Below are 17,031 nucleotides of genomic sequence, written 5' to 3'. Positions count from 1 at the left end.
CGGGGCGGGGCGCTCATGACGTGACTATGGAAGTCAGGGACCTGAAGTCAGCCTCTGCAGACAGTTAATTGGCTTTGTGATGCTGAAGATTAACTTAAATAATTTATAGTGCTGATGATGCTTTTGCTCAACATGTACACACACCTACATAATAGGATTTTTTTTTATTGAATTAAGCTGGTTCTGTATTGATTGCCTCATGGTAAATACACTTACGGGACTGTTTTAGTTATAACAGTCACTTTGTAGTTGAAGTAGAAATTGCCTTTTCTGAGCTTAAGGCTTATTTATAGGCTGGCTGGAACTGAAGACAGGGTCTGCAGGAGATGTTGCTTTCAGCCACCACAGCAATGAACTCTGTCTCTAGTGTTGCACTTGAGTTCATGTTGCTTTTGTGATGGAGGGAAAAAAGCAGCCTGGATGGGCCAGTTATGCCTTTTAAACAGATTTGGAGGGACTAAAAATCTGTTCCTGTTTGCTATTGGTTTCAATCCTTACTTTGCCTGACCAGGTCCAGCAATATTTAATTTTCCAAATCGGTGGAAAGTCATAGTCCTATTCCTGTGGAAAAATGTACGGTCTTATTTAGTCTGCCCACTCCTGTGTTTATACACGACTGGAGGAACTGCATACCATGTACATCATGTGGGACTCCCATGCTATTCTGTGCACAAACTGCACCAGCACTTGGTTTGTCTGGTAGTGCCCATGCAGCTTTGCTTGCTTGATTGGCCACCTGTGGATGAGACCACAAGACAAGAACACACTAAAGATCAATAGGCTTCTGGCTGACCTGTATTAATTATTGATGGCATAGGTAAGTTAATGGCTCGTTTAAGTTAGCAAGACAGGTTTTCTCCTCCATCTGAAACAGAGGGTGTTAAAATAACAGCCATTGCACCCATGTGTTTTAACAAGGTTTTATTTTGATGGTGTGTTTAATTCCAGCTTGTAGCTGGAGTATGTTGTTTTGACCTAACAAGAAATGGGCCTCTGTGCACACAGCTGTCTTTAGGGCTGTAGCGTGTGACAAATTGCCTGAAGGATGCATATTGGCAGTATTTGGCCAGTGTTTCACCAGGCTCTTACCCCTCTGGGGTCGAGTGCATCGTCAGCGATGCAGCGTATTTTTCGCGTATATTTCAGTGTATTCATCTCGCTGAAATCTTTATGTAGATTCATGAAAAAAATGCTGCCTAAATCCATAATCTGTCCTCATTTCAAGACGTCCGTTGTCGGAATTATTAAAGTTTTTAAAATTAGGTTAGATCTGCAAAAAAGTATAAACCATATCACCTTACTTTGTTTTACCTGCATTGGGGGTGTGTAGTGCCGCCCTCCCCTTGAAGATCACTATTCGCATTCTAAATAGCCGCATTACCGCGTATTCAAATCGCATTCGCATGGTAATTTGATCAACAACGCAACGGTGAAACGTGATCCCGATACATTCCCATCAGCGCCATAAAAGGGGGGGAGGGAAGTGGCCAGGTGTGAATGGCTCATGCATACACATGAGAGCTCCTACATATTCAATGGAAGGAGGCCAGAAATAGTGACATGAGTTAGGTTTCTCTTATTTATTTATCCAACTGAATGTTGCAACTATACCATTTAGTCATCTTCATGTAGCAAAGACTTTGATCAGATATAAATGTATAAGAAATAATTTATTTGCCATGAATTAAGCTTATGATATTTAAAGAAATGTGTGATCATGCCCCAGTCCGTGAAAACGTGTTCCGTATCCCTAGACCCCAGAGGGTTAATAGTCTTTGAATCCCAAGGGATGGCCTACCTGCTTTTGCTGCTTTCCATGCTGCCCCCTGTACTTGCTGTATTTAGTAAGAAATTTTGGTACCACTTTACAGTAAGGCTAGCCTTTGCCACTTATAAATGGTAGTAACTCATTAATAAGAAGAAAACTGTGGTATAACTTGTTAGTAATTGTCTAATTATTTACAAAGTGTTACAACCTAATTAATAAACCCGTTCATAATCCCTTTATAAGGGTAGCCTTATTGTAAAGTGGCACCGAAACTTTTGACCGTAAGTGCCTGCTCTTATGTGTATGTCTGAAAGGAGGGTTAGAAGCATGAGGCCATTAAAGTTCTGGAAGAGACCCTGTGTGTGTGCGTGCGTGTGCATGACCGACTGACAGATCGTGTCTTATGAAGGGGTATAATGGGCAGGCAGTTGCTATTGCCTTCATTGGGGAAGCTAAAAGCAGCCGTGTCTGTGTGAGAACTGGCAAAGTAAAGGGCGGCCATGTTGCAGGATAATCCAGGCTCAGCGAGATGCTGTGTCACATGGTAGCGCAGCACCGAAAATAATAGGCTTACTAACACATTGTGACACAAGTGCGGCAGGACGCCGGCAGTACAGTTGCATGTCGGCGGCCGTCCCTGTAAGGGATTGGATTTGGAGTTCTTGTCCAGGTGCTGGGCTTACTACAGGTGCTAAGTGAATGGCTGCAGTCCTGAGTGATTTCGAATTGGCTTAAAAAGCATCCTGACTTGTGCTTTTTTCTGGCTTACTGTCAGGAGGGCTGTTCTTGTTTTGTGTGTTGAAAAAGGTCTCTCTGGCAGTTGTTAATTTGGGCAAAAGTCTAATGGATGTAAACCCCCCCCTCCCCCAGTTTTGGGGGTCTTCTGAATCGTAGGGGGTCTGCACCCCTAACCCGATGACTTGGGTTGATCGACTGGACTTTAAATGTGCCACACACTAAAGATCAGTGGTTTGCTCTTGTCATTAGTTCACCTACATGTTGAGGTAATTCGGTGAGTTAATAATAATTGATACTTTTTATTGATCCCCATGGGTATTTTATTTATTTATTTATTTATTTTTACAGCCCTCACTTTCTCTCTGTAGATGAGAGGGAGCTGGCCACGAAGGGCAGCCACCAATAGCGGCATCCTGAGAGCTGGGGGTTAAGGGTCTTGCTCAAGGGCCCACAGACATGCTGAGGCTGGACTCGATTCACCGACCTTCTGATCACTGACACAGAAACTTAGCCCGCTGAGTCACACGCAGCCCATTATCCATTATCGTGAATATATCTTCAGTATGCATGTCTCTTAAATGATGCTAGAGAGATATCAGAGTGATGTCACAACATGTTTGGAATGGAGCTCAAAACCTCTCCTTGTTGCTAATGTCAGGCATCTCAGCATACCCTCAGCCAGCAGAGTAGTTTGAAGGGCGAAAACAGCCATGTGGGAGAGGAGGTGTGGCCTTGCATCGTTCCTCTCTTCTGCCCTCCTTTCTCTTCCCCTTTCACCCTTCAGCGTCACATGCGAAAATGTGCAGGCCTGAATTTCCTGTTTATCGTCTGCCGAGCAACATTTAGCTCCAACAGTACACCGGAAGACGGCTCTTTACTTGAGGGACAAGATAGAAACAGCCAGGTGTTGCGAGAAGAAAAGGTTTTCAGTTTTCATGTTGTCTAAGCAAAAGCAAAACTTGTTTATTAGCAGGTTATTTGATTTAAAAATGGTAATGTAGAGTAGATCTAGTTGAGGAAACTGGCATGCGGTCTTTTGAATGTTACTTTCCAAGTTAGCCAGATTTTTTATGTATGTATTTCAGTTATCCGGTTCATGACTACAACTTCAGTGAATCTTGACATTTGTCTCTCGTTTTTATTTTATGGGTGTCTCTTTCTATGAAAAGTTGCCGTAATCCTCCTTTTGTTGTACTTCTGTAGTGTGACACATTCGGCTAGTTTAAAATACACGCAGGCTGCTTTGATGAGGTACTCTAATTGTGTGAATTTTTTTTTATTCCCCCCCCCCAACCCCCACCGTGGCTGCACATTTTGCTTAATTCTCATCCTCCACAGCAAGTATCTAACCTGAGATAGCAAGTCTGATGTTTTTCAGCCAGATGGACAGTTTGAATGTCCATGAAAATCACATGTATGGTGCTTTGTAAAAATAAAGCTGCTCTGTCTCCCTGACTCTGTACTCAAATCGGCTCAGTTGGGCTAATCATTAGCAGCAGTTGCATGTACCCAGTTTACAACCTCCCTCTCCATGTCCTTGGACCCTTCACCCACTGAAATTACTCTGCATCCCTGATATGAGAACGAGCTATTGTGTCTGTGTCACACTGAACTCCTTAATGAGTGGAAATGGACGGTGAAATGGACGTCTAAGCCTATCATTTAAGATGATGTTTGCATTTCTGCTGCCGTGTGTGCAGGGGCAGCCAATCTGGCTTCATGCATCTGTTTGTAAACTAATGTCCTGCTTTTCAGTGCTCTGTAGAGAGCTGTTTTGTTTCCTGCAATTGATTCAGAGTATCCCTAGATAGCTGTGTTCTGCCTGGGCTCTCCATGCTTCAGTTCAGTTCGTGTTGGCATGTGTTTATAGGGTAGTGTTCAGGATTGCATTTTTGTTGACCAATTAATATAAAGATTAAAAACTTTGTAAAATCTTTGTAAGATCAGATTAAATATTTTAAGACCTAACCTACGCTTCAGTGGTGCTGTACTACTAACACTTTTGTGTAACAATTTGAGTAATTACGCTTTATAATTAATGTCTAAAAAAATTTACCTTGTAAGCCATTTGCACACACAATTCATGAAGTGACACGTCCCCACAGCAAATCCTCTTTTGTTGAAATCAGTTTTTTTCTAGATGAGGTCTGTAGGAATGTCTTTGTTTTTGCCAGAGGGACCACAAACCAGAGACCAGCCTCATTACAATAAACCTAAAATAACTGGTCCATTTTGTTTAAATATTAGCCTAAGTGCCAAAAAACCTAACTACTAATAAAATAATTAACCCAGCAGCTTCCTAAAACAGTTTTCCTGCAAATGGTGTAAACTTTCAAATAGCCAAACATGATTGGTTGCTTATTGTGAAAACAAAAGTTGCATATTTCCTCATTGGCTGGAATGGATTTGCATGCAAAGTGTTCAGTGGGTGTAACTGCAATGATTTGTGCTTGTAAAGAGAGATGTGGTTTGCCTTTCTGGGTTTAAGAGTTTGGGTGAGTACATCCCCCCCCCCCCTCGTTTTTTTTCTCTTTCAGTGGAATCAGTGCCAGTTCTTGCTGAACAATAAAGCAACCAGTGTAGTTTGCTGTAAATGTAGACTATGTAGAAAATGAAAGGATGAACAGATCAGGCAGTGCCAAGAAACACCATGTGGCTTAAGGTTGCTCGACTTGTGAGGTACAAATTGGGCAGCTGGTACAGATTGTGTTGTGATGGTTTGTGTTGGGATATGCTGCTGTAACACATCTTGCTAGCATACATACAGATTTCTATGATGTGCACTTGAAGGCATGTAAACGTGGACCATGGTTATTAAGTGGAAAGGGATGAAGCAGAGGAAACTGCGTACAGGGAAAGAATAGAAATTGGAGATGAGGAGAGGGAGCCCCCAAGAGAGAGACTAAAGACACTGATGCAGCTCAGAGAGATGACCAGTAAGAGAGAAGGAGAAAGAGAATGAACCACAGCAACGTATATACTTCAGAGAATGCCTTAAATTGGAGGAGAGCGACAAAATGCTTTGGAAAATTAATTTCAGGCCCTTACTTGGACGCCAAAACACATCATCATGCATGGATAAGAGTGATATTGTGCTTCAGTGGAATGGAGAAGATCTGGCCTTTCCCACTTAGCTATTTCTTTTCTCAGTATTGAAAGTACTGTGTAAAGTGCATTATTTCTTAGGAGAAATTCTGACAGAAGAAACATTCTTCCACTTAACCACATTCAAGTTGTATGAATATGTGCTTTGGGTTAACCGTTCCGTAAAAAATAAGGGGTTACAGGGCCAAAAGCAGTGCTACAACCAAGTGGTACTCTCTTACAGACTATGGTGTGTGCAGTTACATTTTTATATCAGACCAAATTGAATGGTTGAATTCCTGTCGGCTTGGTTTATGCTGTTTAGATTTATTTTGTGTAAACCTGACATTGTTATATCTGTATACTGTGATCACAGTGCTCCCGAGATAATTTCAGATTGAATTCTTCTTGTATGTTCAACATGACTGGACTTACTGTGAGTGAACATGTGAGCTGCCTTTGCTGTTTTCCTGAATCTATAAATGGTTTGGGGCATTACGAGCATTATACAGCTCCTTTCAAGTCGTTGCTTTCTTCCAAATCCTTGGTTAGGGTTCAGGCTTAAAGCTTCTTTAAAACTCTGGTGGTTTTCATTTCCTGTGTTTCGTACTCAGTTTCCTGTACATGTTTGTACTTTGCATTTAATACCCTTAAAATGAAACAGGCTTCTTTCATCTGTTTTGTTCATCTTTTTGTTTGTTGTTTTCATTCAGACTGAAATCATTAAGGTGTTATGGAAATGCTTTGAAAAGTGAACCATCCATCTTCTGATTATCTTGGTCAGGGTCACAGGAGTGAAAGTGTGATGTATAAACTAAATACATTGATGGTATTGAGCCCTAATTCTATTCCCTTTCTTTGCCTGAGTTCCCTGGAATTGAATATTTATTTTTGGTTCATGTTTACCCTAACAGTTTACTTCAGCAAGGTGTGCTGTGGTTTGTTTCTCCAACAGCAGAGCTTTTTCCAAAAACAGGTTTTATGAAATTTTTATGCCTCTCTGAGAACTGCCTCTTTTTATGTGTTGCTGTTTTATGTGGTAAACTTCAGAGAATTTTGGGAGGCGGGACATTTTTCCCCACCACTGACAAGAAGGGGGGTGCAATGTACAAGCTTCCACCTCCCTTATATAAAGCTGAAAAGATCACACTCGTGTTACATCAATCAGGGGTTTTTTAACGTTTGCGGTTTCATTTTAACTGTAGCTAAATTTAAGCAGTGATGGAGCCATGCTGAGGACAGGCACGGTGGGTGGAAACCTGCGACAGTGACCTTGAATTACAGTTGGTCCATCTGATGAGAGCCTGTGCATCCACACCCCTGCGCAATCTGCGAGCAAAACCCTTGGGTGCGAGGTTGCATGCTCGGTGTGTGTGTGTGCACGCAGGCAAATATGTGCCTCGCTGTCGCATTTAGCATGCTTCAGCCACGTCCTGCATGGCTGTCGTTTTTGCCCCTTAGTGCTACAGCATTCTGTACTCTTTTGCCAGAAGAGCAGGTTGTCCATGTGAATTTATGCTGCCATCTCTTTCCCTTTGCATTCTCATTTTCGTTGACTTGGTCTTTCCAGTTAAGTCCCTCCAGCTCTTGAAACGATTCCAGCTCAAGTTTTTGTTTAACAGTAGAACATGCTTTTTTCCAACCTCCTTTAACCACCAACAGCGACGTTCTTTGGTGTATCATACCTTTTGTTTTAGCTAATGCACCATTGCATCAGCGTGCCGCTCACCGATTTTAAGATGGCAATGGTACAATCAGTAATTCACACAGCGGTGGAGTTGCTGTCAGCCCAAAAAAACATAAATCCCATTAAACAGTCATGCGTGTCGTGTATTTGTGCTCATCGATTTAACTATTGGTTTTGGTAGATTAATCTTGTGAAATTAATCTTAGTCTCTAATTGGTAATAAAATAAAAGCCTTACTTTATCATCACTTTAGTCACTGCAATTGGGTATGGGCAAATGGGTCTTATTTCGAAAAGATATATAAAGTGATATTAGTAAAGTTTTCTCATTTTATGTCGGTTCAAGAAACAATGCAAACGAAATTGTTGCATTATTTTGTAAATTTCAAATAAAATGTACATTTTCATTTTTTCCGCCTGGGTTGATGTGTATAAAACATAAAAAACTTCATGCAGTTCTTTTAAAACATTGCACAGTGGTTAAACGGGTTTGACATTCATTGGTGTGGGAAACAGCGGTTCTAGTGTTAAATCCCCCATATCTACAGATGGACACTCCTCTCCCACTTTCAGATTGGTCAATATCAGCAGTGAAGCTGCAGGTACTTATAAACTTGTAGTCTGGTCGCACTTGTTGTGCTAGCTCAGCAGTGCTGAGTGCTTGAAGGTGAATTACTTAAACTGTACTGTTCCAGAAACCACCAAAACCACAGCTTGCCTTTTGTAGAGCTCTCACTTTGTTGATCCTTCAGGGTCCCAGGGGAGGTCTGCTGTGCTTGCTGACTTCTGGGGGATGCAGAGGTAAAAATGGTGGTCCTTCAGATACTAGAAAAGAGGCTTCCTGGAGAGCATGTTGTCATTCAGCCTCGCAGGTCCGTCATATTCCCAAATATTTTGTTTTGCAAGAGCAGGGGTATGTGCAGCAGGGGTTAAAGGTGAGTCACCATTGCATATAACATCCAGGAGACTGTCACTGCTGGGAATAGTGGATGTCTATGCTTTTCTGATGAGTTAGCAGCACGCACCTTGTAACCGGACTGGTGTTGTACCCTGAGGTGATATGCTGCTTTAAAAAGCCCCGTGTCTATGCTAACCTGTAGCTGAAGATAAGTCACCCCTGTGTTGATTGCTGCTGGTCCATGAAAGATGCTCGTAATCATTTCCTGTAAAAATGAAAACTGTGGAAAATGTTTGTTCATTATTTGTAATTGAGCATAGGTCAGCCGTTGCTCTGGTCTTTCTGACTAGTTCACCTTGTTGGCAGCATGTTTTAGCCTCTCTGCAGACACTGCTGTGGTGTTATGGGTCTCTCGGCAGAGACTGTTGAGTTCTTCTGTCTCAGCGAGATGCTCTGTCATTTATTTTGTTCAGAACAGCGGGGGGTGTCACCTATGCCTATATATCAGCTTAGGAATAGAAGCAGGAGGTCACACTTCCGTCTGTGTGTTAATGTAAGGGATTAAAATAGGCCCTTCTGTCTCACGTTGGGTTCTCAACTCTTGTTATTGGTGAGAAGATCTCGGTTATTCTTTTGGTGGCAGGCAAAATAAAATTTGCATCCACATTCGTTTGGGTTACAGGTTCTGAGAATGTCTTCTGTGCAGTCTTGCCCATTTTTTTTCATTAATTTTTTTGAACAATTGCATCTTGCTGCAGCCTGTGCTTTCCAAAGCCCCAAAGAATCATTGCATTGTCTTTCAGTTTAACACACCTAAAAGTTTAGTCCAGTTTTAATCTTGTCAGAAGTTCCTGATGTAGGCCATGGCAGTATGGTTTCAAGTTTAAAATTTTAAGCAGTGAGTTTTCCGTTTAGTAAATGCAGTGCATTCTTTTTGCTTCATCTTAATGGCTTTTGATTCAATGACTTTAATTAGATGCTCTTGAATAACATGTCACTATCATCTGAATCTGAATAAGTATAGCTGATGGTTAACTGTGCTGAAGGTTGTAGCAGGCCTTAGTGCCACACAAACACTCCCTCTCCAGACAGATTCAGGAAGCAGCTCATTGTGGGGGTGTGTACGGTGATGGTGGTGGGGGGGAGGGTGTTTCCTGTGGCCGTGAGCTGTACGTCATGGTACTGCATCACTACAGGCCCAGCGGTGATAATAGGGCTTGTAAACGCAGTAGGAGGGCAACGTTGCAACTGGAAAGTGGCCTGGATTTGGCCTTGGCAACGTCACTCATCATTGTTTTCCTGTACTGCCTTTCCTCCATTTGCTCTGAATGAACCTGGCTTATCCATGAGTGAAGGGAGCCGCCGCAGAGTTAAGGGTGGGCGATGGCCGCTGCCTTTTTCTGAATGTGGTGGAGCACTAAAGTGAAAAGCACATCTTCGATGCAAGCACCTTGTCAATTGGAACCTGTTCTAATTAAACAGGAATTGAAACATGCTTTCAAGTTCTGTACGCAGTTCTTCATATGCCAGCTGTTTATGTGACTATATACATATAAAAAGTTTATTCACTATGCATGTCAAAGCATTTGCCTCATCTGTGGTGGGGTTAGGCAGTGTAGACCCCCCCCCCCCCCCCCCCCCCGTAGTTGCCCCTAGGAGCTCTGTGTCTGCACAGGAGATCTTTGTTAGCCCCCCTGGCAGCATCTGTGCCTGGCAGCTCCCGCTGCGTCTGCCGCCTCTCCCCAGACCTCATGTGCTCTGAAGAGGCGGGACGTGAGGCCAGCCGCTCGTCTGGGCCCATCACACGGCCAGAAGCCATATTGTCCTCTTCTGGGTCATAGTTAGACAGCCTTTAATAGGGAGAAAGATGCAGCTTAATTTCCTTTCTCCTTTTTTTTGCCATTTATTTCCGAAAGGCCCCTTTGTTCTTGGTTAACCTCACTCGGCCAGGGGAAGGATCATGGAACGTTGCAGGTTAACATTAGTGTTCTGGCTGACCATTACATCTGCTGATTGAGACGCAGCCCTTCGAGGGTTCTGTGGCTATGCCACTGTCCCAGTCACCTGCACATGTGTATAAATCATCTGGTCTGCAGGTCCTTCGACTTCATCCTGCCAATGGGGCTGTGACCTGCTGCTTTTTTCAAACAGGATTGATTTACTCCACATAAATCTCTCTCCAGGTGATGATTACAGGTGCCACTGACATCTGAGCTGTACTGTCTGCATGCTCACATAAAAGCTCCTCTCAAAACCAGAATATTTTTTCCCCCCCATGAGTTTTCTCGGACCACTGTGGCATGGTTAAAAAAAAAAGTCTTATCCAGTCAGTTTAGTTTCATTTTAGGCACTTTGACCACATTTCCAGTCAGTTGCTTTCCAGTGTACACACTAAAGAGATGTGTATGTTATTGTTGATTTAATGGTGAAGTAAAAAGGATTTGGTGTTTCACTGTGAGGTCACCCATGACCACCTAGATCTTTTATGTGTGTGTGAAAAATAAAGCTGCTTTGAGACAAAAAATTTTGAGTACCATTTGAATTTTATGCAGGAGGGCGTTAAAGGCTTTGAGGACTAGAGCAGGCCACCACTGCTGTTGAAGCTAGCTCACACCAGCTTCAGTCTGTGATAAATAATGGATCATACCTTGCTGTGAGTTGAGTCAGTGCCAAGTGCAGGCTGAACACAGTGCTCAGTGATTGTCTTCATTGCCTGGCCTCTAGCACCTTGTCAACTTGACTTGTGATGCCTGAAGACAATTGTTTCAATATCGGTGTTTTGGTTTCTGTTCTGATAGTCCCCTTTTTAAATAGGCAGATTTATGTGAATCCCACGGTTATGACTGGGTTAAAATGAGTTGCTTAGCAGATGGCTGAGATCATGTTTCAGTGTTTCATATTAAATCCAGTTTGTGTTGGCTGATGAACACCTGTATGGTGAGAACACCGAAAGTATCTAATTTCCGTCCCCCTTTAAAGTGAATTTGAATTCGTTTAGCTTTTCAAACATTTTAATTAATCCTAGTTAAATTCAAGACACACATCAATGTTTTTATAATAACCTTGCTGGCTTAATTTAAGGTAGACTAGACCAGGTGAACATCACAATAGCGCCTCCATTGAAGTTCGCTCTTTTTAAATTACGCAGTTGCTGATCAAGGTACTAATGAAAGTGGGCCTGATTCAAGCTGTCTTAGATTCAGTTTGGAAGCAACCAATCTATATATACACAAGGGGAAACGGATTAATTGTAATTTTGGACACACCTTAGCACACAGTGCACAACGATGAAATGTCTCTTCTGGATTTAACCCATATATTGCATCATGACAAAGCAGGGGGCAGCTAATTCAGCGCCTGGGGAGTAGTACTTGGGGGTGGTACCTTATTCAGGGTACTTCAGTGGTACTTTTGTTGGTTGGGAATTCGAACCAGCAATCTTTTGATTACAAGTGCGTGTCCCATATCAATTTGGTCACCAGCATCATAATTTGCTAGAGAAGTCCATTTTCTCTAAGGGCGTCCTGGCCGGTCTGTGTCCTGCTGTTGCATGATACTTTGGCTGTGCCTTCAGATCCTCCATGGCTGCTTCTTTCCCAGGAAATGACATCTTTGGCTGTCCTGGTTTTTTCTGATTTTATGTGATCTTAGTGGCTAAGAGGTGTAGCCTGCTGACAGTGGCTGGGATCATGGATCCTGCTAGTGTGATTCGTCTCTTCTTAGTTAATGGTAGGGGTGCACCGATCTGATATTCGGGATCGCTATCGGCGACAGTCCGTACCTAATTAGACGGATCGTGTATCATCCATATGTGACCGATACACAGCCAATGATTATTTTTTGGTAGTCTGTTAAAAGCCTGTGTCCTATTTCTTGTTAAATCGATTTGGTCAATCAATTGCAATTCAGCTCTTCCCCATTGGATGTGTGTTCATGGCGTTCAAGCTGAACACTAATGCTGCCACTGTCTTATTTGCCACTCAGTGGGTGTGAGCGCAGTGACTTCTGCTGGCTGTGACGTCATTTGCATACCCTTTGCAGTAGGAGGAGTGTAAGAGCGCTAGATGGGACAATGGCAAATGTGGCATGCATGCTTGCAAAACAAAGTAACAAATATGTCTGTAAGCTGGAAGTATTTCACGCTTGAAACAACTGGTAACACAGTAATTCGCAGTCTTTGTAAAAACAAAGTTTTTGAGGTGGGAATAGCGCTTAGTGGCAAATCCCACCAAACAAAGTGCATGCAATTGTACAAGACAATGCGAGTAATATGGAAAAAAATAGGGATCAGTGTACCTCCAGTTACTGCTTACTTGTCTGTTTTTAGTTATTGCCGTGTAAAATATTCAAAACACGTAATCACTGTTCATATGATTAGAGCAACTGTTAGTATTTAAAGGGACGCCACCCATTTAGAGTTCAGTAAGAAATCTAATATTTTCTTGTATCTCATTAGTCAGTATTGGGGAAATTGGCTGAACACAGTGGAATAAACGCATATTGTAATATTGGCCTTCTAGCTATCTATCTAGCTAACTGTCCATGTTATAAAATGCAATATAATATGCTTTTTACCTTCGAGACCCATTTGAATGCTCTGTCACTAGTACAGCTTTTCGCCCATTTACAAATTTATACTCTGACAAACAGCTAAAAGTAAAGCTTTCAGTGAAGCTGAAAGGTCAACCCCGCCCTCACCGTACCCGATTGGTTGAGCTACGTGAATTTGCGGATCATAGGTCAATTAAGATGAACATGTGTGAAATAGTTTCTTAAAATAGCTCTGCTACCAGAGGTGAGGAATCTGATTTGCACGTCGCTGCAGCTGTATTGGAACTGATCTGCTGTAACGGATCTTTTGAGCTAGTTTCACTGCACCTTAAGTCCCATTAAATTCTAAAGAATTATTACTTCTTTTAACTGGCAAGAGTAATTAGCAGTTTACCATTTTGGTATGAGGAGGGGGCTCAGGTTATAGAATTAGATGGACTGTCATTAAGGTGTCTCCCCTCTCTGCTGTCTCTCTCCTCTGTCATTGGGGAGACCGTCATGGCTGTGGTCCCTGAAAAGGTTGGGCGCCAGGTGCTGGCATCGCTGAGGGCTGTGGTGCGCCGACCGCATCGCCCTGGCTGCTGAGGGGGACACACTCCTGTGTGTATTCTGAGGCCAGCTTGGAAGGGGTGCAGTTGGGGGCCAGGCTTACAGGCATCCTTTCCTTCCCTTTCTTGCTTTAGGGCTGCAGTGTCTGAATTTGAGTCCTTTTTCCCCTCTCTATTAACCAGATGTTCACACCTGAATGTCCAGGTGAACTGGGCTCCCCATGAAGCTGCCAGTGCCTGCAGTCCATTCAACTGGGGTGTAGAATGACAGCTGAAGATTAACATTGGTGGTTTATCTTTACCCTGTTTTCAACGTCTCACTTAAAAAAATGTTCATGTCATGTGGCTCACCATGCTAAGGTCTCTCAAGCCCATTTCAGTTCCACTGTCTTTTTTCATTTACTGTAAGGTGGCATATTCCTGCATAAACAATCTTATTCATCCGTTTATTGCTAATAATTAAACCTGCTGATTCGGAATGCAATTGTTCAGGATCTTTGGGATAGATCTCAGTGCCCCTCTTTCAGACCATGAGCAACGGGCGCCTCTTTGCTTGCTCTCTATGCCATGAACCCTGCCTTCCATCATTTGCACTATTTTATTGTGCTTTTATTCTCATTCCCTGCAGGATTTTACGTTGAGATTTATGATGTGAGACTTTTCCCTTTTTGATGATACCGGCAGCACTGCTTCTCAGGTTCTTTGTTCCCCCAATCGATGTGATGAGTGAGCTCAAAAGTGTGACTTCACCTGCTGGTTTGATGCATCCCATTTTGTGCCCCCACACTGGGAAATCATGCATAGCCTCCTGTGGCATTTGCCCCTACCTGTGTTCGTTTGGCTCACTAGACTCTGCATGACCTGGCCACCCCTGTGAGTCTCTGGGGGAATATACCCATTTCGCCCCACGATTTCCCAGCAACCTGTGTCAGCAGGAGGTTGAGAGGAGGGATCTGTGTTCCTCTACCTCTGTCCTGAATTGTAGGAAGATTGCATAGTCTGGTAGCTATTCAGTCTCCAGTAGACCCTAATTTGCATATTATGAAAAGAATCATCAAAGTGAAGTGTGACTAGAATGAAGCACTGCCTTTTAAAGTAGTGATGTCATGCTGCAACAGTTTGGTTTTCCAGCATTTGTTTTGGCTTTTAGTTGCCTGCCTGTTCTGTCCCTGCAGAGGTTTTATATGAATTTAACATATGTTGAAACACTTCAGGTCTTTCATGTGTAAAATGTGTGAAGTCGATAATAAGAAGCAAAGTCTGCTTCCTCACAGGGACTCTCAGCAAGGGAAAATGACATTTGTCTGTACAAGCTCATCCTCCTGGACCATTCACGTACAGTCTCAGGCAGCTGAGAAGCATGTGAAATGCTCTGGTGGCAGCCGCCCATCTGGTCTCGGGGCCTTGGGGTGAATGAGTGTCTTTGGCCACTCCTGCCTGTTTGCTAGGAAACGGAGCACGTCAGCTTGAGGCCCGTCTGGATTCTGGCTGTGTATGCCACGCTCCAATGGAACCTCGAAGCGGACCTCATCTCCGCATGCTGTGCCTGCATGGATAGTGGCGGGAGGAGCCGGGGAGAATGTGCTGACGAAGAACTAGGAGCACTGGTGCTCGGTGTAGGGTGGGAGCGTGGGGGGATGCCCGTGTGGCCATGGAATCCCATGTCCATCTGCTTAGCCATTTCCCTTAGGACCACAGGTGGCTGTTTTTTTTGTAGCTGGGAGTATGTGTTGGTAATGGTCTATGGGTAGGTTGCCAGGTGTGATTCTTGGTTGGGTTTATTTGGTTTTAAGTCTCCTCACAATTCCCCTTCAGAAATAGGCAGCGTCTCAACCTGTGCTCTGTCTTCTCCATCACACTCTACTTTGACCCCCCCCCCCCCACACACACACACACACACACACACACACACACACCGTGCCGTGGCTGTGTCATGTGATGCAGGGGCGGGCTGTTTATTTTCATCACATTAAAGCCTTTGTTCTCTCGGAATCCTCCCTTTTGGAGGCGGAGAAGAGGCAGCCTCGTTCCTGGGCGGAGAGACCCGCATCCTCGCAGCAGAAAAGCCTCTTTGCTTCGCCCGGCCGTTTTTCTGAGCGATGTTTCCCACCTACAGATACTAGCTATCGCCTTCTTACGGGGGCCTTTTGTATGAATGTTTGACTCTTTAAAAGTTGATGAATTAAGAAATGATTTTAAGTTGGCGCTGTCACAAGTTCTCTTTAATTGTCAATTCCTTTGTTTTTTCTAGCACTTGAGGCTCAAGGTATTTTCGTGCGTATTTTTTTTCAGCATGTTGCCCACCGCCATGCCACGCCGAAGCCTTTAACATGCTGATAGTGGATCTGTGATCGGCTGCACCCTGGCCTCGTCATGTGACGAGTGTGGCATCCTCACCCACATATTCCAAAACAGAGCGCAAACATGCACTGAAGCTCTCTCTGAGGGCACTTGGAGGGGGGGGGGGCATGCAGCCTATCTATGGGCAGCGGGTAACACATGCTTCCGTTTAGAGCATTGGAGATTTAAGGATCAGTTGCTTTGTCACCACATCATACAGCGAGCTTCAAACAGAGCACACTTTGTGGTTCACACGCCATTTCTGTGAACTGTCCCTGTTTCTCCAGCGCTAGAAGCCTTTTTTCAGTCTTTTTAATAATGCTACCCTGAAGTACCTTTTAATAGGTTTTCTTTTAGTAGAAGATCTGCATCTCTTCAAACTGGGCTCTGCACAGCTGCCCTGTGCTTTTGTCCATTCTGTTTGCAGACTTGCTGCCCTCGTCCTGCTCCTGTGGATCAGAGAGGGGGGGCTCGCTTGCCATGTAGTACACAGCCTTCGTGTGTAACGCTCTGCATGTGCGTCTCTTTGTAGTACAGCTGCTTCCCCCACCCCCACCTTTGGTTCGTGTGGCTGGCTGAGGTAATGCGGCGTCTGCCCAGTCTCATCCCCCCTCCCTCCCCGTCGGTGAAATGGCGGGTGTCTTTGCTCGTCTTAGTGTCTTCCATCTCGGTGGACATTTTTAATTAATGTGGATGAGTGCCGTTGTCCTGTGACCTGCGTGGAGTCGGGTTCAAAATGCTAAGTCGGGACAGAACTGTAGTCTGGCCACCTGTGCCAGCTCAAACACATGCATGCTGCTGTTCGTGTAGTTAGGTGTGAGAGCGCCCCCTGGGGGCACCGCTCCATTGCGAAAGGGAAAAATGCTGTATTGTACGCAGTGCATAATCAGAGGGGGTCTCCTCAATCCAGGCTTTGGTCAAAGATTGATTTAAGGGCTGCGTAAGAAGTGGATCCTGCCTATATTTTCTTCGGCTGACTGAGACCTTGCATAAATGCCTTCTGTCAGTGTCCGCATGAGGTTGCTTAGCAGCTTGATCCAAAACATCGCTTATGAAAAGCCCTGGATGTTTTTCCTGTGTCTGGTTCAGAGCCATCAATGTTATTTAAACACTTGAGGGGGAATATTAGAATTTCTCTTAATGATTAAGGTCTAGGTCAGGACACTGGTAATGAACAGTGTTCATTTGAGGTAGTCCAGTGTACCATTTGTCTGTCTGATTATTACCTTTTTCCTGTGTCTGCCTGTCTGCCTGCTTTCCTTGTGCTGCCATAGGAGGCTCGTTGTCCAGGCATTGCAGGTCACAGTGCTCTTGCTTGCATTCTTACTGCATCAGACAGGGTGTGGGTTTTCCCAGTCGCTGGATAAGGTTATTTATCATGAAGTAATTGAATCCCCCCCCCCCCTCCACACACACAC

At 43.9% G+C, this 17,031-nt stretch overlaps 1 protein-coding gene across 1 annotated transcript in view; it reads left to right on the top strand.

The window, feature by feature from the left end:
* kansl1a (KAT8 regulatory NSL complex subunit 1a) overlaps window positions 1–17,031 on the top strand; it is a 28,021-nt gene that overhangs the window by 2,191 nt on the left and 8,799 nt on the right.

This window comes from Brienomyrus brachyistius, chromosome 5 (genome assembly GCF_023856365.1).
Source record: "Brienomyrus brachyistius isolate T26 chromosome 5, BBRACH_0.4, whole genome shotgun sequence".
In the NCBI taxonomy this organism is placed as follows: domain Eukaryota; kingdom Metazoa; phylum Chordata; class Actinopteri; order Osteoglossiformes; family Mormyridae; genus Brienomyrus; species Brienomyrus brachyistius.
This window is presented reverse-complemented; position numbering and strand designations above follow the sequence as displayed.